Source organism: Mesoplodon bidens, assembly GCF_964165515.1.
Source record: "Mesoplodon bidens genome assembly, chromosome: 11".
Classification (NCBI taxonomy): domain Eukaryota; kingdom Metazoa; phylum Chordata; class Mammalia; order Artiodactyla; family Ziphiidae; genus Mesoplodon; species Mesoplodon bidens.
This window is the reverse complement of record NC_138167.1, coordinates 55,959,677-55,986,390: the sequence shown is the minus strand read 5'-3', so window position 1 is coordinate 55,986,390 and position 26,714 is coordinate 55,959,677. Positions and strand designations below refer to the sequence as shown.

Genomic DNA, 26,714 nt, shown 5'->3' with positions numbered 1-26,714 from the left:
TCTCACAGGCAATTCTAGTAAGGTTTTATTAAGAATAAAGACACAGACCTACTGGAGAATGGACTTGAGGATACGGGGAGAGGGAAGGGTAAGCTGGGACAAAGTGAGAGAGTAGCATGGACATATATACACTACCAAATGTAAAATAGATAGCTAGTGGGAAGCAGCCGCATAGCACAGGGAGATAAGCTCGGTGCTTTGTGACCGCCTAGAGGAGTGGGATAGGGAGGGTGGGAGGGAGGGAGATGCAAGAAGGAAGAGATATGGGGACACATGTATATGTATAACTGATTCACTTTGTTATAAAGCAGAAACTAACACACCATTGTCAAGCAATTATACTCCAATAAAGATGTATAAAAAAAATGCTATCGGGGCTTCCCTGGTGGCGCAGTGGTTGAGAGTCCGCCTGCCGATGCAGGGGACACGGGTTCGTGCCCTGGTCCGGGAAGATCTCACATGCCGCGGAGTGGCTGGGCCTGTGAGCCATGGCCGCTGAGCCTGTGCGTCCATAGCCTGTGCTCCACAATGGGAGAGGCCACAACAGTGAGAGGCCCGTGTAAGGCAAAAAAAAAAAAAAGCTATCTTATTATTTACGAGTAGTAACCCATTGGCAACATAAAATGAGTCATTACTAATGAATTACAATTACCAGAGGACACTGTTTTAGACTCTTCTGATGATGAAAACACAATTAACTATACCTATAAAACATCTCAGAAGACCGCTTTACAATGAACAATTTCAGGCTAACATAACGAAAATCACTAGTTACACCATCAGGTGAAATGGCTTTCTGGAATGTGGATATTGGAGTTAAAGATATTTCTGTTTCTATGTCTCATATTACAGATTCTGAAATTGTTCTTCAAAGATGGCGACCTACTTAATACAAGTTAGAATCCATTCATTCTGCAATTTCTCATATCAATATTTGTTATTGATATTGCAGTGTTAGCTTCCTAAGAAAGTAATGGATATCTTCTAGGACCAAGGAAGAGAGAGATGAAAACATCAGTTAACCAAAAACTGAATGGGAGCTGACAGTAAGAACAAAACTTAAAAGTCAAAGTTGCCCTTTCCAAAGTAGGAAAATACCTATAAGGGTTATTGAATCCTTAAGTCTAAGCCTTGGGCACACTGTACAGTGGGGTAGCTAATTCTAAGACTCCCACTAAGACTCCCAAAATTCACTAAGGTGAATTTTGAAAGGGCTAAACAACATCCCAAATCCCTGATATGCCTTAACGTTTGATATAAAAATGTGAATCTTCCCAAAAGAGAATAAGTGTTGGGATTTTACTTTAAGAAATGCACCAAATCTATAATTCCTCAGCTCCCAGAGTGGTGACGTTAGGAACGTGTTTTCACAGCAGACCAGGAGGCCCCCTTACAATAGCTTATTGGCAGGGATGTGAAACAAGATCTCTGAAATAAAAATATATACACTGAGGAAAGAAGCACCTAGGCTAGTGACCTGTGCCCCACATCAAGATTTGAGAGCTTGCGGGGAAAAAAGGCTCAATACAGCTGAATGTATGGCTGCTGCAGAATCAAAATCTGCCTCTGTACCAGCAATTGTGATTTGTAAGGCAACAGGAGAGCCTGAGCATGTGAACCAAAAAGAGCTGTAACCTGGTGTGGTACCAGAGGCATGTGCCCCCCTACAAAAGATTCCCACACCTTAATCCCTGGAATCTTCATACATACAGCCTTCTTTATCTTATATCTATCATCTATTATCTTTTTTGTTACATTACATGGTAAACAGAACTTCCAAATGTGATTAAGGTGATGATAGATTTCTTTCAATAAGACAGTTAAGGGTTTCAGTGATTCAACTTAAAGAATAAATTTAAATGATGTGCTCTTTTGGCTCTCTGAGCAACACCTGCTGGTTGGCAAAAACAAGCATCTTATGAAAAGTGGCAAAAAGGGAGCCAAGAAGAAAGGTCAATCCATTTTCTAAGAAAAACTGCTATGGTGTGAAAGCACCAGCTATGTTTGATATAAGAAATATTGGGAAAACACTAGTCACAAGAACTCAAGGAACCAAAAGTGATCTGGTGGCCTCAAGGGTTTCTGAAGTGAGATTTACTAATTGCAGAATGAAGAATTTGCACTTAGAAAATTCAACCTAATTACTGAGAATGTTCAAAAACTACCTGACTAATTTCCATAGCATGAATCTTACTCATGACAAGATGTGCTCCATGATCAAAAACATAGTAGATATGAATGAAGCTCATGTTGATGTCAAGACTACTGATGGTTATTTGCTTTTTCTCTTCTGCATTGGTTTTACTAAAAAAACCCACAAAAATCAGATTGAGAAGATCTTTTATGGTCACCATCAACAGGTCCACCAAATCCAGATGAAGATGGAAATCATGAGCTGGAAGGTGCAGACAAATGACTTGAAAGAAGCGGTCAACAAAGTGATTCCAGATAGCACTGGAAAAGATATGGAAAAGGCTAATCTACTTAATCCCCACTACCACCGCCATGATGTAGTCATTAGCAAAGTAAAAATGCTGAAGAAGCTCAATTTGAATTGAGAAAACTCATGGAGCTTCACTGTGAAGGTAGTGGTTCTAGAAAAGTTATGGGGGATGAGATGGGTGTTAAAGTTGACCAAGCTGAAAGATATGAGCCATCAGTCCAAGAATCTCTTTAAAATTCAGTCTTTTAATGGTGACAAATAAAAACTTTATTTGCAAAAAAAAAAAATAAATAATGATGTGACCAAATTTATAATTCCAAGTTTGTAGAGCAACTCAAATAATTTCAAATCAAAAATGGGAACTCATTATTTAAAATAATCCCACGGTTGAGCTCTCTATAAACTTAGTTTCTCATATATAAAACTTACTTAATATGAGGTAAAACTGAACATTGAATCAAATGTCTATTTTTTTTTCTAACAGAGCAGATAATAAGTTTGAAGCACATATGCTTGCTAGATCTAAGTCATATCCAAGTCTTAGAATTAATCCAGCTTCCCAAAGACATATTAGGGAAATGGTGAAAAACCCTGGACCTTTCAATGGCATTCAACATACAAGTCAAGCTGGAAATTACATTTAATAATTCTCTATTTTATGCCAATCAATGTGCTCAGTTCTCTACATACTTCATTTTATTTAACCCTCACTTCAGCAAGGTAGCTATTGCTATTCTCATTGCCAAGTTTACCTAGGCAATAAGGGAAAGAGCTCTTACTCAAACCTGGTCTATCTCCATACAAGAACATGATGAAGACATCTTATCTTCATTCATAAATATTAAACTGGAAAATACTTTAGTAGAGATCCTGAAAGTCCATGAGGTGGCAATATTATTCCATGAAATGATCAACCTCTCAATCTATCTATGCTTTCTTTTCTCCTTCTCCCTTCATAGCCTATTTGTCTCTCCCTGGATTTCAATATAGTTCCATACAAAAAAGAAAAAAAAAGTTTAAAAAAAGAGTAGAATTCCTTGTAGTAGTTGTTCAATACACAAGCTTTAGAAGCAACTCATCACAAATATTGGCCTTCCTTATTTTACAATATTTTAATTAAATTAAGTATATTTAAAAAAAACTTCCTAAATGTATAAATTCTCAAAATTGCCTTTCAGAAAGACAGAGACAGAAACAGACAGAAACTAGGGTTAGATCATTAATTCTAGTATTTTTGTGCTAACCATCTTCATCCTCTTCTCTTTCTCAGGTGTCATGTCACTTCTCCCCTTTGTTCTCATTCCATGTACATTACCATTATTACCATTACTATTTAGAAATATCAGTACAAACTCAGGTTTAGCCTAATATAGATATACATGGTTACATACAGAAATATTTATAGATATGTATATCTACCTGGAATTGTATATGCACATATATTTCCTTGCTCTCAGCTGAGCAGGCCTAAAAGCAATAATACTTACATGGCAATGAGCACAGCAAGTGCCAGACCTTGGTTTCTAATACTGTTCTCCAACTGGAGTTGAGTCAGAAATTAAGGAAATGCTAAAAACAAAAATAATGACAGTAGTAGATCAGAGGGACATAAGGGCCAACTAAAAGAGCTGGCAAAGGTGAAGGCTGAATAATTTATGCAGCAAAATATAAGGGCTAACTAATAGAGCGGGCAAAGGCGAAGGGTGAATAATTTATGCAGCAAAATATATTGGATTATAACCCAAAGTATAAAGTAAATATCTATGGGTCCACAGTTATGTATATGTGATGAATAAATAAATAGATGGAGAAAAAGAAACAAATCTCCCATGTGAAAAAATTCCAAAAAAATTATGTAGATACCTGTCCTCAAAGAGGTGAAGATAACGTCCAAACTTTGAGTGAGGGCTATGCTGTGAGGTTTTTTCAAAGAGTACAGTAGAGAAGGTTGGGGGATGGAAGGGGAGAAGAGTAACTGCACCATACATCAGCAGTGACGAGTCATGTTGATAGTATGCACTCTTGTTATGATGTTATGAAAATGGCGCTTTATCTTTATGGTCTTCCTTCCAAAAGCCCACAGTCTGTCTAACCATGAGGAAAAACTCAGATAAATCCCAGTTAAGGGACTTTCTACAAAATATATGACCAATATCCCTCATATCTGAGGGTCAACAAAATCAAGAAAGGTCTGAGAAATTCACAGTCCAAAAGAGCCTAAGGTGACATGATAGCTAAATGTAATGTGGTATCATGGATAGGATCCTGGAACAGAAAAAAAGGACATTAAGTAAAACCAACAAAATATGAATAGTGAGGTTTAGACTGAGAGAGCACGATGGCAGAGTAAGAGGACAAGAAGCTTACTTGCCCCAACAAACACATCAAAAATACATCTACGGGCTTTCCTGGTGGCGCAGTGGTTGGGGGTCCGCCTGCTGATGCAGGGGACGCGAGTTCGTGCCCCGGTCTAGGGGGGTCCCGCAGGCCGCAGAGCGGCTGGGCCCATGAGCCGTGGCCGCTGAGCCTGTGTGTCTGGAGCCTGTGCTCCGCGGCAGAGGGGGCCGCAGCAGTGAGAGGCCCACGTACCGCAAAAAAAAAAAAAAAAAAAAAAAAAATCTACATGTGGAATAATTCTCATGGAAAACTAACTGGAAACTGGCAGAAGGACTCCTGTACAACCAAGGCTATAAGAAAGATACACATGTAATCGGGTATGACAGGAAGAAAAGCATCAGATCGGGACCTGTGCCCCTGGGAGGGGACTCAAAAGAAAGGGGAGATAATATAGGCAGACACTCACACTGAGGAGTGAGTTGATGGAACCACAGACTGGGCTTCCCAGTCCTGGGGTCCTATGCAGAGGAGACAAACACCCTTGACAGCTTGGAGAACTGCTGGGACATATAGAAAGGCTGGAGAAGCCTAGATTCCACTTGTGAGGAGTGCTGGCTTGCACCCAGTTAGGGCAGAGAGAGGTCTGTCCTAACTGTTGCCTCCTCACCAGGCTCCCCAGTCTGAGCCCCACCCACTCCAGGTCACAGCCTAGCACTAGATCTGGGGCAGCCACAACAGGGGAAAAGACACCATCGTGGGCTGCATCTGAGTGGAACCACAGACATCTGCACAGGCAAGGCATTGGACCTTTGTAAGCACACAAGCCCCACTTGCTTCAGCACTCCCCTCCTTTGAGGCAAAGTCCCAGTGTAGGGAGAAGGAAAAACACACTTAAAGGGCACACAGTTAGCTTGAACCAGACCCTCAGGGCTTCCACTCCAGCAAATTGGAAACAAGCACCACTCCTGACAGGGTAGTGATGGCCACTGAGCAGATAGGAAGTCCTGCCTCACACCATGAGCAGGCTCTAGCTAGCTCCCTTATCTCCAGCCTCACCACCTACCAAGGTGATAGATGCCAGCACATGCTGAGGAAAGACAGGATTGTGTCCACATCAAATGCAGACCTCCCACCAAAGTCACTGGGTACATGCAGTCTGCATAGGGATGCTCCCACAAATGAACACCCCTTCAAGATCACAATACGTAGTTGTTTCAACTAAAATCATAGAGACAGAGAAACTTAAGTTAAAAAAGAAAGTCAAATTAAAGAGTAAGAGAAACATAAGTTATGAAACAGAAATAAACAATTTACCAGATAAAGAATTCAAAACATTGGTAATAAAAAATGTTAACTGAATTAGGGAAGAGAATTGTTTTAAACACAGATCATTTTAACAAAGGACTATAAGATATAAAAAGACCCAACCAAAAATAAGTAATTCAATATCTGAGATAGGAAAACTCTAAAAGCAATCAAGAGCAGACTAAATGACACAGGGGAACACACAAGTGATCTGGAAGATAGAATAACAGAAATCACCCAATCAGAACAGCAGACAGAAAGGCAAAGGAAAAAAAAACAAGTGCAACATATGAGATCTCAGGGATAACAGCAAATGTGCAAACAGTCACATGATAGGAGTTCCAAAAGGAGAAGAGAGAGAAGGGTATCAGAAATGTATTTGAAGAAATTATGGCTGAAAACTTCCCAAACCTAAAGAAGGAAACAATTAGCCATGTACAGGAAACACAGAGGATCCCAAACAAGCTGAAGGTCCCAAACACGCACACCAAGACATATCATAATTAAAATGTCAAAAGTTAAAGATAGAGAGAATTCTAAAGGCAGCAAGAGAAAAACAGAGAGTCATATACAAAGGAATCCCCATAAGGCTATACACTGATTTCTCTGCAAATACTTTTCAGGTCGGAAGGGCATGGCATCATATATTCAAAGTGCTGAATGGGAAAAAAAATGCAACCTAGCATACTCTACACAGCAGGACTATCATTTAGAATAGAAGGAGATAAAGAATTTCTCCAACAAGGAAAAACTAAAAGAATTCAGCAATACTAAACCTACCATAAAAGAAATGTTGAAGGGTCTTCTCTAAATGGAAAAGTAGTAAGAATCTACAGGAAAGGGACAATTCCAATAAGAAAGGCAAATATATAGTAAGGACTGAGGATCACTTAAATAAGCCAGTACATATATTAAAAGACAAAAAATTGTAAAAGCAACTGTAACTACAATAAACAGTAAAGTGATAAGAATGAAGATGTAAAATATGACACCAAAAACACAAAATGTGGGAGAGGGGAGTAAAAAATATAGATCTTTTATAATGTGTCTGAATGTATGACAATCAGTTTAGATCAAGCAGATATAATTAAAGGTCAAGATATATGAACCCCATGGTAACCACAAAAAAACAAAAAGAAAGGAACCCAAGCTTACTACTAAAGAAAATCACCAAACCACAAGAGGAGAAATAAAAAGAAGACATGAACAGAGAAGAACTATAAAAACAACTGGAAAACAAGGAATAAAGTGGCCATAAGTACATACCTATCAATAATTACTTTAAATGTCAACGGACTAAATGCTCCAATCAAGACATAGGGCAGCTGATTTGATTAAAAAAAAAAAAGACCCTTCAAACTGCTGCCCACAAGAGACTCACTTCAGGGCTAAAGACACACACAGACTGAAAGTGAAGGGGATGGAAAGATATTTCATGCAAATGGAAACAAGAAAGTAGGGGTAGCCACACTTGTATCAGACAAAAAAGACTTTAAAACAAGGCTATAACAAAGAAGGGCATTAAAATATATGCACCCAATACAGGAGCACCTAAATGTGTAAAACAAATACTAACAGACATAAAGAGAGAAATTGACAACACAATAATAGTAGGGCACTTTAACGCCCCACTGACATCACTGGACATATCATCCAGATAGAAAATCAATAAGGCAACAGTAATCTTAAATGACACAAAAGACCAGCTGGACTTAAATATCTAATGAACATTACCCCCCAAAACAGTAAAATATACATTCTTTTCAAGTGCACATGGAACTTTCTCCAGGATAGTTCATATACTAGGCCATAAAACAAGCCTCAACAAATTTACAAGGAGAAAAATTATACCAAGCATTTATTTTCCTACCACAGTGGTATGAAACTAGAGATCAACTACAGAAAGAACTATGGGAAAAGAACAAATATGTACACTAAACAGTATACTACTGATGATGAAATCAAAGAGGAAATCAGAAAATACTTTGAGACAAATGAAAATGGAAACATAACTTTCCAAAATCTATGGATTCAGTAAAAAGTTTTAATAGGGAAGTTCATAGTGATATAGGCCTTCCTCAAGAAACAAGAAAAATCTCAAATAAAGAATCTAACCTACCACCTAAAATAATCAGAAGGAAGAAAAACAAAATAAAAGTCAGCAGAAAGAAGAAAATAATAAAGATCAGAGAGGAAATAAAATAGAGATTTAAAAAACAATTTTTAAAAATCCATGAAACCAAGATTTGATTTTCTTTGAAAAGATAAACAAAATTGATAAATCTGTAGCCAAACACAGAAAGAAGAAAAAAAGAAAGGTATCCAAATTTTTTTTTTTTTTTTTTTTAGTAAGGCTACTAAAATTGTTTAAATTACACATGTGGCTTGCATTAGATTTCTACTGGAAAGTACTGCTTTATTAATTAATTTATTTATTTTTGCTGTGTTGCGTCTTCATTTCTGTGCGAGGGCTTTCTCTAGTTGTGGCAAGCGGGGGCCACTCTTCATCACGGTGCGCGGGCCTCTCACTATCGCGGCCTCTTGTTGCGGAGCACAGGCTCCAGACGCGCAGGCTCAGTAGTCGTGGCTCACGGGCCTAGTTGCTCCGCGGCATGTGGGATCCTCCCAGACCAGGGCTCGAACCCGTGTCCCCTGCATTAGCAGGCAGATTCTCAACCACTGTGCCACCAGGGAAGCCCAAGGTATCCAAATTTGAAGGAAACAGGTAAAACTGTCACTATTTGCAGATGTCATGATACTTTATATAGAGAACCCTAAAGTCTTCACTCAAAAATTATTAGGATAAATGAATTCAGCAAGGCAGCAGGATACAAGATTAATATACAGAAATCTGTTGTCATGCTATACACTAATAATGAACTAGCAGAAAGAGAAAGTTAAAAATATCCCGCTTAAAACTGCACCAAAAAGAATAATATACCTAGAAATCAACTTAACCAAGGAGGTGAAAGACCTATACCCTGAAATCTCTAAAACACTGATGAAGAAAATGGAAAATGATACAAAAAACAAAAAGATATCCTGTGCTCTTGGACTGGAAGAATTAATATTGTTGAAGTGGCCACTTTACCCAAAAGGAGGACTCAAGAAATAAAAGTTGATATAAACATATTTCTTTACATTTGAGGGTGAACATACTCTAAGAGAGTAAAGTGTTTACTCTGTAGAAGGATGATGAGAGGTAACAAAGTTTGGGCACTGTCATTTTTTTGCATTATAAATCTTTAGGATTATTTGATTTTTAAAAAGCTTTGGGTATCTATTGCCTTAATAGTTTTTAAGGTAAAGACAGAACTTTTAAAAGTACTATGTGTTAAGAAAATTGACATAACCTTACAGAGAGATCAAATAATTTGTTTTTAAGCGGCAGAATCAGAATTAAAAACCTGGGCATATGAGTTCAGTCCATGTGCTTGGCTTTATGCTTTACCTTTTTATGTGGTTGAGTGAAAAAATAAAATAGAATTACTGTGATATAGAAAACAATGAATGGCAGGTATTGTTATAACTATATACCAATGTAAATTTTTTAAATCAAAGAATTTCTTTCTGAAAAGCAACTTGTTACTTTTAACAAAACTCTACCTTCCCCCATTCTTTCCCTTCTTCAACAGAAAGAATGTGCTAATTGACAAAGTAACTGATATCTAGGACCATCCAAAAAGGCATGAATGTGAGATTTCTGACATCCTTTATAGATCATGTATCAATCCCTCCAGAAATATATGTAATTGATATAGCATGCTTCTAAATTATCTTCTCTCAAAGAAAAATTTAAATAGCTAATTTTATTAAACAACAGACTGTGTATTGCATTGATAATTTCAATTTTAAATGGAAATTCTCTCCACCCAAATTTATTACTGGCAACTTTATAGCCAAATAACAAGGTTTTATCTGTCCTTTTCTCCTCCATTTTTTTTCAAAATGCCAACTTTCTCTACCTCACACCCATTAGGATGACTATTATCATAAAAACAGAAAACACCCAGTGTTAGTGAGAACATGGAGAATTTGGAACCCTTGTGCACTGTCGGTGGCAATGTAAAACAGTACAGTCACTATGGGAAACAGTCTAGCAGTTCATCAAAAAATTAAGTATAGACTTACCACATGACCCAGAAATTCCACTTCTGGGTATACACTCGAAAGAACTGAAAGTAGGGACTCAAACAGATATTTGTACACCCATGTTCAAAGCAGCACTATTCACAATAGCCAAAAGGTAGAAACAATCAACAGATGAATGGATAATCAAAATGTGGTGTATGTTTGTGTGTGTCTATGTGTACATGCATATATAATGGTATATTATTAGTTATATTATACATAAGTAAGCAAATATATATAATAGAACAATATTCAGCCTTAAAAAGGAAGTAAATTATGACACGTGCCACTCACAGATAAACCTCAAGAACATTATGCTAAGTGAATTAAGCCAGACAAAAAAGATAAATACCGAATGATTCCACTTAAATGAGGTACCTAGGGTAGTCAAATTCATAGAGACAAGGGCTGGGGAGGAAGGAATGGGAAGTTAATGGGTACAGGGTTTCAGACATATGAGATGAAAAGTTACAGAGATGAATGGTGGTGATGGTAGCACAATGTTATGAATGTACTTAATACTACTGAAATGTAACTTTAAAATGATATAAGATGGTAAGTATTATGTTGTGTGTATTCAACCACAAAAAATTTTTTATTCCAATTTTCTAAGTTAAATAATCCTTTGGTAAATATTGGCTAACCCTAATTTATCTATAATCATTTACCATTGTTTCTAGCAAAAGTGTGTGTTTTTCAACAAATTAGCAAAAGGAAATTAGGGTGGAAAATATTCATCTTTTGGGATTTTAAAAATCACTGAAAAAGTAGAGAAAAAAAGAAAGCCTATAGCTATGGTATGAAGAGATCTCTAAACTGAAGTGTCTGACCATATTTCACAGAATAGGTGAAGGAAGAGTGAAATTCACTTGAGGTCTTGCCATGTGGACAAAAACAAATCCCTCATGTAGAGATATGATTACACTTTAATGGTGGTAGTGGGCATATGGGGGGTCCTAGTAATTCTGAATGATAGCTTGCAAAGGCAATGTGGGTATGTAGCCAGAAGGGAGGGTGGGTATGATATGATCACTTAAACTAAAAGGAACACTCAGAAAGTGAAACCTTCACTGCCTCAAAGAGCAATACCTAGACCTGCAGTGATTCTCAAAGGACAGCACAAAAGAGCAGTATCAGTATCACCTGAAAACCTGTTAGAAAAGCAAATTCGTGGGCTCTGCCTCAGGCCAGACCTACTGACAGATTGCTGGGCAAGCTCTCTCTGCAGATGATTCAGATGTACAATAGTTAAGAGCCATTGTTCTAAACTACACTGAGTGCCATGTAACCACCAAAGACTATTTTAAGTCCCTGGCTCTCTACATGGACTGCACATTAGCATTACCTGGAAGCTTCTGAGGTTGGGCCCCACCTCAGAAAGTCTGATTTAATAGTTGCTTATTTATTCGTTTAGATTCTTAGTATTCCTATGTTCGGCCACGGTGGAGAATCATGTCTTTAAATGTCTCAATCAAACTGGTTCAAAAATTTAAGAAAGAAAAACAGTGTATTAATGTTTTAAGTCCCAAAATACTCATTTTTTTTGCCAAGTAAATATAAATTAATAACTAAAACAACTACAGAAAGTCAGCTAATACTTAGGCAAAACAAAAAGTTGAAATCAACAATACAGGTTTAACAGTTAAAAATAAAAAAATGAAAAGGGTTTTATTAAACAAGTCAATTGTGAAAAACATAAGACTGGAAAAATTATTTTTCTAAAAAGAAATTTTGAAATACATAAACTCTAACAGAGTGGCAAGAAAAATTGACTTTGCAACTCAGGTACAGGTGGGCAAAAGTTTTTGGCTCTGTCATCCATCAGCTGTAACATTTTGGTTAATTTCATTTTTCTTTCCTAAGCTTCCACTTCTCTTCCACTACAAAACAGTCAATATTATGAGCCTATATCAAAGCGAGGTTGCGAGGATTAAATAAATAAAACATGTAAAGCACTTAGTACAATAACTGGCACACATTTATGCTAAGTGTGGGCTTATAACTAAGAAGAAAATCATACCAAAATGAAAATACAGCAACAAAACAATGTGTAAGTTCTAAGAGTCTGGCAAAATATCTCTGTGATATTCTAAGCTAAGAAAAAAATATAAAAACAACAGCAATACTAAAACTTTAGGGGAGCTCTCCCTATCTTATGTGGAGGCAGCGAGTATAGCTGTGGATGTTGCATTCAACTTCCTTATCTCCTGTCAATGGAAGCAACCCGTTGCTCACTCAGGCCTCTCTAGGGATAAAGTGCTTCACAAGAGTTTTAAAATGCATGCCGGCAGTTGTGCTAGACAGTGTTCAAATATGGATAACAAATTCCTACTCTCTTTGATGCCAAGATAATATTCTTAATTTCTTCATTAAGTTAACCATTAATAATGAAAAGGAGGGACTTCCCTGGTGGTCCAGTAGTAGAGAATCCGCCTTACAATGCAGGGGACGCGGGTTCGATCCTTGGTCAGGGAACTAAGAAACCACGTGCTGTGGGGCAACTAAGTCCGTGTGCCACAACTACTGAGCTCACGAGGTGTCTCAACTAGAGCCCGCGTGCCTCAAACTTCAGAACTCTCATGCTCTGGAACCCACACGCCACAACTACAGAGCCCATGCGCCATGGAGCCTGTGCACCAAAACTAGAGAAGAGAAAATCCGCATGCCACAACTAGACATAAGCCCGTGCACCACAATGCAACAAAAGATCCCGCATGCCTCAACAAGATCCCGTGTGCCGCAACTAAGACCCAACGCTGCCAAAAATAAATAAATAATCTTTTAAAAAAAATAATGAAAAGGAAATCCCATTTGAGTATCTATAATGCTAGTAGATGCATATTTAGTGCTGGTTTTTCCAGTTTGCATCACTGAGCCATTAATTAGTTCTTATAATAAAAATGAGTCAGATACTCTAATTAGCAAACACACACGTGTCGAATTATTCATTTACTTTCTTTCTTTTCACTAAACTTGACCCAGTATAAATACCATAGAAGGGAATCCCCATAAGGTTAACAGCTAATCTTTCAGCAGAAACTCTGCAAGCCAGAAAGGAGGGGTAGGACATATTTAAAGTGATGAAAGGGAAAAACCTACAACCAAGATTACTCTAACCAGCAAGGACCTCATTAAGATTCAACGGAGAAACTAAAACCTTCACAGACAAGCAAAACCTAAGAGAATTCAGCACCACCAAACCACCTTTACAACAAATGCTAAAGGAACTTCTCTAGGCAGGAAATACAAGAGAAGGAAAAGACTTACAATAAAAACCCAAAACAAGTAAGAAAATAGTAATAAGAACATACATATCTATAACTACCTTAAATGTAAATGGACTAAATGCTCCCACCAAAAGACACAGATTGGCTGAATGGATACAAAAACAAGACCCATATATATGCTGTCTACAAGAGACCCACTTCAGACCTAGAGACACATACAGACTGAAAGTAAGGGGATGGAAAAAGATATTCCATGCAAATGGAAATCAAAAGAAAGCTGGAGTAGCAATTCTCATATCAGACAAAATAGACTTTAAAATAAAGACTATTAAAAGAGACAAAGAAGGACACTACATAATGATCAAGGGATTGATCCAAGAAGAAGATATAACAATTGTAAATATTTATGCACCCAACATAGGAGCACCTCAATACATAAGGCAAATACTAACAGCCATAAAAGGAGAAATCGACAGTAACACAATCATAGTAGGGGACTTTAACACCCCACTTTCACCAATAGACAGATCATCCAAAATGAAAATAAATAAGGAAACACAAGCTTTAAATGATACATTAAACAAGATGGACTTAATTGATATTTATAGGACATTCCATCCAAAAACAACAGAATACACATTTTTCTCAAGTGCTCATGGAACATTCTCCAGGATAGATCATATCTTGGGTCACAAATCAAGCCTTGGTAAATTTAAGAAAATTGAAATTGTATCAAGTATCTTTTCTGACCACAATGCTATGAGACTAGATATCAATTACAGGAAAAGAGCTGTAAAAAATACAAACACATGGAGGCTAAACAATACACTACTTAATAACGAAGTGATCACTGAAGAAATCAAAAAGGAAATTAAAAAATACCTAGAAACAAATGACAATGGAGACACGATGACCCAAAACCTATGGGATGCAGCAAAAGCAGTTCTAAGAGGGAAGTTTATAGCAATACAATCCTACCTTAAGAAACAGGAAACATCTCGAATAAACAACCTAACCTTGCACCTAAAGCAATTAGAGAAAGAAGAACAAAAACATCCCAAAGTTAGCAGAAGGAAAGAAATCATAAAAATCAGATCGGAAATAAATGAAAAAGAAATGAAGGAAACGATAGCAAAGATCAATAAAACTAAAAGCTGGTTCTTTGAGAAGATAAACAAAATTGATAAACCATTAGCCAGACTCATCAAGAAAAAAAGGGAGAAGACTCAAAACAATAGAATTAGAAATGAAAACGGAGAAGTAACAACTGACACTGCAGAAATACAAAAGATCATGAGAGATTATTACAAGCAACTCTATGCCAATAAAATGGACAACGTGGAAGAAATGGACAAATTCTTAGAAATGCACAACCGGCCAAGACTGAATCAGGAAGAAATAGAAAATATGAAGAGACCAATCACAAGCACTGAAATTGAAACTGTGATAAAAAATCTTCCAACAAACAAAAGCCCAGGACCAGATGGCTTCACAGGCGAATTCTATCAAGCATTTAGAGAAGAGCTAACACCTATCCTTCTCAAACTCTTCCAAAATATAGCAGAGGGAGGAGCACTCCCAAACTCATTCTACGAGGCCACCATCACCTTGATACCAAAACCAGACAAGGATGTCACAAAGAAAGAAAACTACAGGCCAATATCACTGATGAACATAGATGTGAAAATCCTCAACAAAATACTAGCAAACAGAATCCAACAGCACATTAAAAGGATCATACACCATGATCAAGTGGGCTTTATTCCAGGAATGCAAGGATTCTTCAATATACGCAAATCAATCAACGTGATACACCATATCAACAAGTTGAAGGAGAAAAACCATATGATAATCTCAATAGATGCAGAGAAAGCTTTCGACAAAATTCAACACCCATTTATGATAAAAACCCTGCAGAAAGTAGGCATAGAGGGAACTTTCCTCAACATAATAAAGGCCATATATGACAAACCCACAGCCAGCATCGTCTTCAATGGTGAAAACCTGAAAACATTTCCACTAAGATCAGGAACAAGACAAGGTTGCACACTCTCATCACTCTTATTCAACATAGTTTTGGAAGTTTTAGCCACAGCAATCAGAGAAGAAAAGGAAATAAAAGGATCCAAATCGGAAAAGAAGAAGTAAAGCTGTCACTGTTTGCAGATGACATGATACTATACATAGAGAATCCTAGAGATGCTACCAGAAAACTACTAGAGCTAATCAATGAATTTGGTAAAGTAGCAGGATACAAAATTAATGCACAGAAATCTCTGGCATTCCTATATGCTAATGATGAAAAATCTGAAAGTGAAATCAAGGAAACATTCCCATTTACCATTGCAACAAAAAGAATAAAATATCTAGGAATAAACCTACCTAAGGAGACAAAAGACCTGTATGCAGAAAATCATAAGACACTGATGAAAGAAATTAAAGATGATACAAAGAGATGGAGAGATGTACCATGTTCTTGCATTGGAAGATTCAACATTGTGAAAATGACTCTACTACCCAAAGCAATCTACAGATTCAATGCAATCCCTATCAAACTACCACTGGCATTTTTCACAGAAGTAGAACAAATAATTTCACAATTTGTATGGAAACACAAAAGGCCCCGAATAGCCAAAGCAATCTTGAGAACGAAAAATGGAGCTAGAGGAATCAGGCTCCCTGACTTCAGACTATACTACAAAGCTACAGTAATCAAGACAGTGTGGTACTGGCACAAAAACAGAAAGATAGATCAATGGAACAGGATAGAAAGCCCAGAGATAAACCCACGCACATATGGTCAACTTATCTTTGATAAAGGAGGCAGGAATGTACAGTGGAGAAAGGACAGTCTCTTCAATAAGTGGTGCTGGGAAAACTGGACAGGGACATGTAAAAGTATGAGATTAGATCACTCCCTAACACCATACACAAAAATAAGCTCAAAATGGATTAAAGACCTAAATGTAAGGCCAGACACTCTCAAACTCTTAGAGGAAAACATAGGCAGAACACTCTATGACATAAATCACAGCAAGATCCTTTTTGACCCACCTCCTAGAGTAATGGAAATAAAGACAAAAATAAACACATGGGACCTAATGAAACTTCAAAGCTTTTGCACAGCAAAGGAAACCATAAACAAGATGAAAAGACAACCCTCAGAATGGGAGAAAATGTTTACAAATGAAGCAACTGACAAAGGATTAATCTCCAAAATTTATAAGCAGCTCATGCAGCTCAATAACAAAAAGCAAACAACCCTATCCAGAAATGGGAAGAAGACCTAAATAGACATTTCTCCACAGAAGATATACAGACTGCCAACAAACACATGAAAGGATGCTCAACATCTTTACTCATTAGAGAAATGCAAATCAAAACTACAATGAGATATCATCTCACACCAGTCAGAATGGCCATCATCAAAAAATCTAGAAACAATAAATGCTGGAGAGGGTGTGGAAAAAAGGGAACACTCTTGCATTGCTGGTGGGAATGTGAATTGGTACAGACACTATGGAGAACGGTATGGAGGTTCCTTAAAAAAACTACAAATAGAACTACCATATGACCCAGCAATACCACTACTGGGCATATACCCTGAGAAAACCATAATTCAAAAAGAGTCATGTACCAAAATGTTCATAGCAGCCCTATTTACAATAGCCCAGAGATGGAAACAACCTAAGTGTCCGTCATTGGATGAATGGATAAAGATGTGGCACATATATACAATGGAATATTACTCAGCCATAAAAAGAAACGAAATTGAGCTATTTGTAATGAGGTGGATGGGAGAGTCTGTCATACAGAGTGAAGTAACTCAGAAAGAGAAAGACAAATACTGTATGCTGACACATATATATGGAATTTAAGAAAAAAAAATGTCATGAAGAACATAGGGGTATGATAGGAATAAAGATACAGATCTACTAGAGAATGGACTTGAGGATATGGGGAGGGGGAAGGGTAAGCTGTGACAAAGCGAAAGAGCGGCATGGACATATATACACTACCAAATGTAAGGTAGATAGCTAGTGGGAAGCAGCCGCATAGCACAGGGAGATCAGCTCGGTGCCTTGTGACCGTCTGGAGGGGTGGGATAGGGAGGGCGGAGGGAGACGCAAAAGGGAGGGGATATGGGAACACATGTATATGTATAACTGATTAAATTTGTTAAATTAAAAATAAATAAATAAATAAATAAATAAATAAATAAATAAATAAAAAGAATTTCTTGAAACTACTAAACCATGCCCACACCCCACTCCATGTGTGAGAAGCAGTCAGTGTGCAGGCACACAGGCACATGCTGGGGCGGGGAACAGTCATTTGTTCATTTTGCTGTTAGAAATAGAGCTGATGGAATTACCAGTAATTTTCATTTTTTTCTCAATAGTTTAGGATATTTTTCAAATTTTCCATAATAAGCCCTTATTATTTTCAACATATGAAAAATTTAAGCATAGGGCCTAATCAATAACAGAAAGTCAATAAATAGTTCATGAATAAATGAAAGTAACAGTATAAATGTTCTACACCTTGGTACGTTTTTTTGACAACCTGAAAAAAAATAAAAGCAGACAAAATTAACTGTGATTGTCCACCAAAAACTATTTTACCTACAATTATGCTTGAAAGCAGCTGAAAGATTTTTTTAAATCATTAGTATTTAAAAATTAAGCAGAACTCTAAAACTAGACTCTCATGATTTTTAAATGATGGTGGGCAAGGGGTAGCCCTATATAGACACTGAAGAGTGGATATGGCTCTAATGAGATAAGCTTTGTTTTGAATTCTTAGCTCCACTACTTCCTAATAGTGTGACCCTTGGGGATGTTACTTCTTTCTCAATTTTTACAACTATAAAATGAGAATAATATTTTCATGTTCCTAGGCTTGCTGTAAGAATTAAAGGGAAAAACACAGGCACAACACTTCACACATAGAAGCCATTAAATATGAGTGGTGGTAATTATTCAAGTGAAGAAACACTATCCAAATAAGATAGGAGGCAATCAGCCCCTAGTTTTCATACCATACATGTGTGCCATATTTATGGTACATTTATAGCACACAATGGGTTTTAAAGGAAAACCTAGATTTTAAATCTAAGCATTTTCCACTTCTGAGGTAATTCAACAATATCTGACTATCCCAAGTGTTAAACCAATGTAGGTGTAATTTTGAAAGAATCAGTCACTCAAAACATTTCAAGAAAGTATTTTAATATATATATTTTTTTAATTTTAGACTGAACATAGTAACATGCCGGCTAAAATGATTCCTTACTATAATGTATTTTGTTGACTGAAATTTTGTTACTAAAAGCAAAAGTGATAGAAGAGCCAAAAGGATTTTACTAAGGTATCAAAAGCAGGGGAAGTAGAAGGAAGCTCCAGGGTAAAAATATGAAATATTAAGAGTATGGAGAAATAAATTAATCCTTTATATCATGTGGTGATACCTAAGATATGTTAGATTTCTAAAAGGCTACGATTCTATGACTTTTGTCCTATATACTATGTAGCTAGGAAAGAATCTACCACTAAAACAAATGAATCAAGACAACACTGTAACGCTATGATATAGATGGTCCACAGATCTACTTTCTAGGAACTTACCCTAGGGAAACATATATACATGTACAAAAGAAAACATATAAAGGATGTTCATTATAACATTGATACCAAAAATGTAATGTCCGTTAACAAAGAAACAGAAAAATAAAATGAGGTATAATCATACCTGGGATATCATATAGCAGCTAAAAGAAATTAACTAGATTTATATAAGATCTGACTCAAATTGACTGAACTTGTCTAAAGAAAGCAATCAAGTAACTAAACAATACATACAGTATGATACCAGAACTCTAAAAAAAATCTGTAGAGGTGTGTGGGTGTGTTTCTGTGTGTAGGGGGGTGTCCTTGTCTGGAAGGATACATTTCAAGTCTGTATTAGATGGGCAAAGAGGAATTTAGCTTTATCTCTAAAGTTCTAACCTTTTAAAAGGAGGGTATATTTATATATCACTTGTTAAATTAAACTACTTTTTAAAAAAGTTCCTGATGTCTTTGATCATAAATGTTAAATCCTTTGTTTTACTAGCCAAATAAGATGTTTATACCTAAATTGTTCAACAATGTCTGCAAAATTGTGATGACTGATGGGAGATAAAATATTACATGGTGTAACAAAGATGTGTTACATTGGGTATAACAAAAAGTACCAAGGGTTGATTTATATTAAAGAGGTTGTCCACTGTTTTCTTTCAACAAGCTCAGGATTAAGAGACCCAGAACTCTGCTCCAAGTCAGGGACACGAGTCCTAACAAGACAATATCAAGTTAAAAGCCACCCTGAAAATCACACAGACTAACAAATGTCTCTCACCTCAGCTCAAACGGTATTTTGAAATTAATTGATTTGACGACACTTCCGATCATATTACTTAAACTTGCTCAACGCTTAAAGAATTTGACACATTACCTCCAATCTATCCAGGCACATGGAAAGTTCAAGAAATAAAATATATGAACTAAAAAGGAAGCAAGCAGCTCTTGAATCTGGCAAGAGACAGACCTTATGTTGGTGTTTATGGAATCAAAAACTAAAGGAGTATCTTCTTAAGATATAAGGTGGTGGTAAGTAAGGAAAATTATTCATAGACATCACTGAGCTGACAGTTGTTTGGCTCTCCAAGTGACCAAGTAGAATATGTAAGTATATTCTTTATTTCCACCAGAAAATACAGTAGAAAGCCTGTTGTCTGATACACTGATTATTAGGAAAATCATCTTAAGTTACATTCCTAAATAAAACAATTCATACCATTCCAAAATACATAAATGTCATTCTGCAATCTTGTCATGTGGGTCAGGCCCTTTTCTGAGCATGGATCGGTTAGGTAAAGTAGTCTTTCTTGCAAAAACCACAGTGTAGTTGTCTATAGTCTCCATAAATAATGGTTATGCAAATTCAACACAGAATCTAATTTTAATGATTCTCTCCCAAATCTTTTAGAGTCATCTTGCCTACAGTTAATTCAAGGGCAATTTTCTTTAGTGACACCTTTATTGAATCTTTCCAAAGCATTCAACTTAGATTTTCACTGAAATCTTTTTAATATTTTTCTTTCCCTAAATTTCTGTAATAGTTGATTACATTGCATAATGACAGCAACCAGCACAATGGCGTAAACAGATTTGGGAACAAACTCAAGGACTTGGTAAACTGACAGCCCAACAGGTGGCAGCAGAAATACAAAGGCGTCCTGGAAAGTCATCCACCAATTGTCAGTGTGGCGTGTTTTAAAGAAGGTCTAAAGAGGGTAAGGAGCCTACCAGTTAACTGGGTAAGTGTGAGAAGTGGAGAGAGTAACTCTGTACTGCACCTTGTGGAAATGTTAGATTACATTCAATAATCACCAGATTCATTCTTCAGTCTGTATATGGGAAGGAACACAACAACCTCAGATCCTGGCTATACCCACTGGTTCAACAAGCACTGAGTAACCTCCCTGGTGCAGTACCAAGTGTTAGAGATACAAATAATGAGTTACACAGGGTTTTTCAACCTCAGAAGTGTATAAATGTGGGGTTCCTTTGCTGTGGGGGCTGTCCTGTGCATTTGGAGGACATCCTACTACGACCAGATGAAGTAGCAGCTTCCCCTGAGCAGGGACAATTGAAAATGTCGCCAGACATTGCTTAATGTCCACTAGAGGGCAAAATTGCTTCTGGCTGAGAACCATTTGTGGTCAGGGTGAACATGGAGCTTTCAGTTTCTAGTAAATTGTGTTGGGACTCTGAACTCCACATTGAGGATCTTTGTTGCCTTTTCTGAAATTCAGAGAAGTAATCTGTCAATGGCCAGGACTGGCCATTCGTCGAGCCAAGGGAAAAATGAAAATGTGAGCCCCTCATTCAAAAATTAAGAATTTCAAGGCAGCAACAAGTAGAGCATTAAACCAAGCACAGGGCCCTTTTGAGTGCAGGGCCCCAGGCAACTTCAGAAGGTGCACATCCACGAAGCTAGCCCTGCTGATGGCACCTAGTCATGGGCAGGGCAGGACTTATGATTTGGGATTCCTGATGCTGTGTTTTCTAAACTCACAGTCATGTTAAGATCTATTATATCCCAACGAGGAAGGTCTCAAATTTTCCTTTATCACATTTTTTCATTAATATTCCCTATATTTAACAAAAATATATCACATATAATAGTAAATTCACGTCTTGTCTCGATTTTTTTGGAAATCAGACTTTTCAACACAAACCTACTAATTGACAGTTCAAATTATAGGCCCAGGAAATCATTTGTGTTTTATTGGAAACAACCATGAGGAGCTCATAATATTTTACTGGTAGCATCTGTCTCCTTTCTTCGAACGCTAGAGAAGATATTAATGACGTTCTTTTGCCATTTGGGAACATATACTCTTTCTTCAAAATTTATCTTTGGCAATGGATTCATTCTTTAAATAAAGTGATTAGTGTTTTGACTCCAGGTGTGGAAATTAGCGTTGTTTCAGTATAATCAGAGATATAACCACTTACTATAAAATGTCAGAACATGTGTTAATGAAAGATGTGATGTTTGTTTTTCTATCGCACGTGTGTGACCACAATGAACCTAAAAATCTAGCTTTAATATCATCAGTTTGGTCTTACCTGCTAAAGATCACTAGGACATACTTGACTCTACCTTTTCCTTTCCTTTGTTTTTTTTTTAAACATTCTTCCAAACTAAACAAGGCAGAAGTATTTCTGCTACGGATAAGGTGGCTTCCAAAACACAGGTCAGTACATTGGTTCAGTAATGTTCAAAACAACAAATCACAATCTTCCAAACAAGTGACTGAAATCCAATTTCACCTTTCCAGAATAGAAAGTGTCATAGGAAGTCACACTTCAGCAGCCAGAGACAGCACACCTCTGAAACCAGGACCAAATGACAATGCTGTTAAAAACAATTGCTAGGGAACGTTTGACAGAAGATGTCACTTCTAAATCTGTGCTTTCCAGTTTCTAAGTTCAAGGGTGTTGGAAGAAACACTCCTCTAAAGATATTTCTATCATCCTTCAGACAAGGAGGCACTGACAAAATATATATAGTGGCAGCTACAGAAAAAAATAGTTTCAAAATTTTCTATAATCAAAAGATATATACAAAGGACAGTTTCTAAGAAACTATTCGCAAAAATGTGCCAATGAAAAGATTAATAGTCAATATAAGAAAGAAATGGAAAATTTTACTCAAGCCAACCTGAGGGTTACAACCTGGGAGACAGTCTCTCAGAGAGCTCTGAGAATTGTTCCAAAGAGGTAAAAGGGGAGGCCAGTATGTGTGATTTTGGTGAAGGGAGTACATGCAACCAAGCACACATCTCAGTAGAAGGTCACTGCTAGTCACTAGGAATAGACATCTTAGTTAATGGTTTTAGTACTTTTATAGGTATGGGAAGACAGAAGAATCAGGTTCGTAAAAATTTCTCCTGAAAATAACTATCTGAGGGGCAGTTCTGTCAGTATTCCCAGAGTAGAGTGCCTCATCCTGATCTTCACCCTGGATTCCTTTTAGGATGCACTGTAGGTCAGTGACTGCAGTAGCTAATGACTTAATTCTTACAGAACTGGATGGTGGGCAACATTCTTTATTTTACAATCCCTTCCCTTTCAGTCTTAATTTTTTTTTTCAGTCTTAATTTTGACCTAGGTTTGGGTGGCATTTCATGACCAATTTGTCCACAGCACTAGGAATGCTCATTCTCAGATCAGGCAAGGATTTCATTGACAGGTCACTCAATGTGCTATTACTGGACTAGGTCCTGTTACCAGTAGCCAAAAGCCTCTGGAGTGCCCATCTTACTAGTCTGTTACGGTCCAGGAAGTGGTTCCCTCTCATTGCTTCTTCCCATATCTAGAGTTACACTATTATAGTCATTGACCTTATAGAACTATTTATTTGATCAATTGTTTCAAATCACCTAATCATCATTCCTTTTATCTGAGGCTCAGTCATACATCTGGTAATGCAAGAAACTAATCTTATAAAATAGGCAGAATAGAAGTAATATAGCTAGTAACATTAGTTGGTCATAAGTAAGTATTTAAGCTAAGAACTTCCAGTAGGTGCAGCCCAGTATCTCCCCCAGGCCATCTGACCAGTCTGTTCTGCATCAACCACTATCTTCAAGAGAAATGACATATTGGCATTGGACATAAAGTTCACCAAAGCTGTCTACACGTACAAGGTGAGTGGTATGTCATCATGACCTTTTATATGATTGAGAAAGGAGGAGAAATATTGATCTTCATGGTTGAGCAGGCATTTCTGCTATTGGGGAGGTCTGCTTAAGGCATAATGAAGATGCACAATGCACTCTAGAGGGCAGGAGGGAGGCAAAAATGGGCAGAGAAAAAAATTATGTTTAATTTTTTCTTGTCTTCGCTTAAAATACGAACTTTTATTTAACCAGAGAGTAGCACAAATCATCAAGTTTTATTAAATGATGAAAGAAAAAAAACGAGTAAAAATGAACTATTTTCAACAAAGGCTGAAGGAGATCTAAAACTTACAATAGAGTAGAAAAGGGAAGGATTAATGTTAAGGGCAGAGAATCTTGTTTATCACCCTCTTCCCCATGCCTAGAATGTTGCAGGCACTCAAAAAAATATGTATTAAATGAATGAAATCAGTTGTCACCTCCAATGATAAGTGAAAAAAGACAGGTGTTTTCAAAAAGATAGTAGAATAAATTGGCACATAGTGGATTAGATTCTGACTTCTCATTCCTTATATGAAACCTTTTAGAAATGCAACAGGTGTGCAAACTTAATTACTTTTAGCACACCCTTGGTTACTTTGTTGGTATGCTAACTTCAATAATAATAATTAACACTTTTACAGAGCTTATAATGTACTAAGCAGTATTCATATAGATTTATACATTAAATCAATCAATATTCAAAATAATTATTTGAGACAGACATGATAACTATCTCCAGGATACAAAAGAGGAAGCTGAAGCACAAACAGGTCAACTAAATTGTCTAATGTTGCATAGCTGCAATTAAGACCCAGATGTTCTATTTCTAGAGTTCACGTTCTTAACCTCTTTACCACAGAAGTATAAAGAAATCTACAGGACAAAACACTATGATGAAAAGCACTGCTTTCCTATCTCACTCATAGTAAATATATCATTATTTAACAAATCTAGGGAAAAATTAAACTTTATGTTGCCAATCAAATATAAGGTTATCCTTTGCCAAGTTTTATGGTTTGTTTTTTCAGTGTAGGGGTGGAGCTGAAGATCTTTTTGTTTTTTGCTATGGTCTATGACTCCCTTTGCTTCTTTTAACCTATCTTTTAAACAGTCTTTCTCACAAAATGAATTATACCAAGAATGTGTACATTTTATCCTCAGTTGTAATTCAGAGACCATTGTGAACTGCAGTTTATTCTCTGAAAGAAACCACTGTAAACAAATACTGAGGGAACTACAGAGGCCTCTGGTACTTTCCAAGAAGCACATCAGATGAGATCAGCAGGGCCTCCTAGTTGGTCTCTGCTCCCTCTCAGCCCATCTAGTCTGGTGGATTGCTTAGGCTTAAAAGATCAGGATGCATAATAAAAGAGAATATTATATGGAAATATGATGTTTAAAGGAAATGTCTTCATTTTTTATGCTTAACCCTTATAAAATTAAGAAAACCAGTGAGTGTCTTCCTAAAATAGCTACAATGGTAGCTGTGTCTTCCACAAACTTATCTCTTAATAACTGCTACCGAAGCCCTTAGAGCCACCATCAGTTCCCAGAGATTTAAAGGCAGGCAGCTCTCTAGACATAAAACACTGAATGTATAACCCATACCAATGTCAGAAAACTTGTAGATTCATGAAACCACTGCAAAGTATGGGTCTTAAGAGACTGACCAGGAGGTCATAATAGATAAAGCTGCTCATTCCACAATGAATAATTTCAAAAAGTTGCCTGGAACCTTTAAATCTTACTACTCCTTCTGTATTGAGTTCAGAGATGTTAAGTAACTTACCCAAGTCACAATCATCACGGCTAGGCCTTGAATCCACTCAAGTCTGCCATTTTGCAAAGCTGATCCCACTATATAATGAACTCATTATCCTAAACCTATAACGGTAAGCCACTCAGACATTTTATATTTATATTTCATACAATGAAAATAACTTCATTATAATTTGACTGTGGGCATGCTCTTTTGGGGCTTACTTCATCAATGTACAAAACAAAGGATGAGGAATCCACTCTAATGAGCTCGTCTGCAGCCCCGCAGCAGAAGACACTGTACATACTCTGTCCTAGTCATGCCTCACAACAACTGTGTAGTGCAGACTTCACCTGATTTTAAAGCCAAAGAGATTTAATACTTAGAAAGGAAATTAAGTATTTTCCTCATGTTTACACAGATAACAAATGATCAGGCTTATATTTAAACAAAACCATATAATTTCAACAGAAATGAGAAAATACAGTCTATTGAGACATAAATGTTCATATATATCTAGAACATATCTATACTCAAATATTATATAACACCAATTTCCTGCTTCCTTGTTTAGATGTTTAATCTTATCTAGTAAAGTATAAAAGCTCCTGGAAACAGGAAGCTTTGTTTTTAAAAACTTTGCATACCACACTGCATTTAATACTATAACCTGCAAGTAGTGAACTGATAAACATGTCAAATAATGAATGAATATGTATGTCTGGCCAGAGGTAAGAAAAATTCACCAAAGAACTAATGTGTGTCTGATATGCCAATTAAGTGCAAGATACAAAATGCTAACAACTGTGGAGATCTCTAGCTCCCACTAATTTACCTAAGTAGGGAAACTGTCTATCCCTCTATAAAAGGGGAAGACTTTACAACTTAGCAAACTAGTACACCAAAACATCAAGTTAAGAGACAATTCCCCTAAGAATTCCAGACAAATATTCCATTTCAGTAATTTAAAATCAAGTGTTAGACTCATCCAGTTTACAAAAGACATTCCTAAATTACCATCTTCCTATACAAAATATAAGCTATATTAGATCCAGCCAAATTTTATCCATTATCCACACCAGCAGCACTGGCTTCCTTGAACTTACCAAGTACCATCCCACCCCAGGGATTTTCTTAACAATGACCAGTAGGTCCCTCTCCCAGACCACTCTTTCTGGAGACGTGTGTGTGGCTGGCTCCCTCACTTCCTCAAGACTCTGCTCAGAGGGCACCTCA

At 36.9% G+C, this 26,714-nt stretch overlaps 1 protein-coding gene and 1 pseudogene across 3 annotated transcripts in view; one reads left to right on the top strand and one right to left on the bottom strand.

Moving 5' to 3' along the window:
- SLC2A13 (solute carrier family 2 member 13) overlaps positions 1-26,714 on the bottom strand; it is a 470,241-nt gene that overhangs the window by 310,549 nt on the left and 132,978 nt on the right. The window lies entirely within an intron of this gene.
- Positions 1,863-2,677, top strand: LOC308625157 (small ribosomal subunit protein eS1-like; annotated as a pseudogene). Its single transcript has one exon. The product of its transcript is annotated as a small ribosomal subunit protein eS1-like (transcript).